Below are 1,006 nucleotides of genomic sequence, written 5' to 3'. Positions count from 1 at the left end.
GAGTGGGGGTGGACCCCCCAGCTCGGGGGCGAGCCAGACGGGTTCGTGAGCCACTTTTGCAGGAAATTTGCTTTGAATAGGAAAAAAATGGCTAAAGCCGAGTCTGCCGGGGAAGCTCCCAGCCCCTCAGGGTGAGCACAAACTCAGCCCAAGGTCGTGCTGTGGAAAAGGTGGCCAGTTTGCTTCAGTGAGCAGGGCTCTGCTGGGATGGAGCTGGACCGATAGCATGCAGGGTCCCCTCTCCCTGCCATCATGTGCACTGTGACAAGGTGTCTCCTGGTGACATTGCTGATCAGACCCATCTCCTCCCCACGGCAGCACAAACCAAATTTCCCCTGCACATTCCCTACCTGCTGCCTGCCCTCTCCCTCGGTCCGCCAGCTCTGTGGCCACCCCTGCCCTTCGAACACTGTGTGACAGGACCCTGCCAGGCCACGCGGGTGCCCAGCCCTGCCAGCCACCATTGTTGTCACTGCTGTACTCGTGGCTTACTGCCCATCCTACCATGGGTTTACTTGGTGGGAGATGCCATGACCTGCTGCTGCTCCAGCCCAGCAGTCCTGCTGGTGCATCTCTGGGAACCTCTGCTCCTCCCTCCCGAAATTTTACTTCATTTAGTGTGTAGGCGGAGTGACTATTTTTGCACTGAACATTTGCATTTGTGAATATTCACATTTTCCAAGCCAAGGCCAATTCGTGCTTCGAAACAGGCCTGATCTCACCCACTAGAGCTGGTGCAGATGGACCAAAACCTCCACCAGAGCCTGCAATGGCATGTGGTCCTGGCTCTGCTCGGCTCCTCTTCTTGCTTTTACTAACCCCAAGTGTCCTTGCGAGCCAGGCTGTGATGGAAGAGCTGGTCAGGGCAGCACCTCATCACCCAGGCCAGGGCAGTGTCCCCAGCCCTGCACACAGCAGGACCTCCTCCTGACAGTCTCCATGTTTCCACCGGGAAAGCAGACAGTAGTTTGAGACACTGGCATCTGAACCTCTTTCTTGAGTGCGC

General features: G+C 57.0%; 1 protein-coding gene across 1 annotated transcript in view; it reads right to left on the bottom strand.

Moving 5' to 3' along the window:
* GRIN1 (glutamate receptor, ionotropic, N-methyl D-aspartate 1) overlaps nucleotides 1-1,006 on the bottom strand; it is a gene marked incomplete at both ends in the record, with an annotated part of 27,303 nt that overhangs the window by 25,458 nt on the left and 839 nt on the right. The window lies entirely within an intron of this gene.

Source organism: Buceros rhinoceros, unplaced genomic scaffold (assembly GCF_000710305.1).
Source record: "Buceros rhinoceros silvestris isolate BGI_N320 unplaced genomic scaffold, ASM71030v1 scaffold18385, whole genome shotgun sequence".
NCBI lineage: Eukaryota > Metazoa > Chordata > Aves > Bucerotiformes > Bucerotidae > Buceros > Buceros rhinoceros.
Note: the sequence above shows the minus strand (reverse complement) of the source record. Positions and strands in the feature narration are given on the sequence as shown.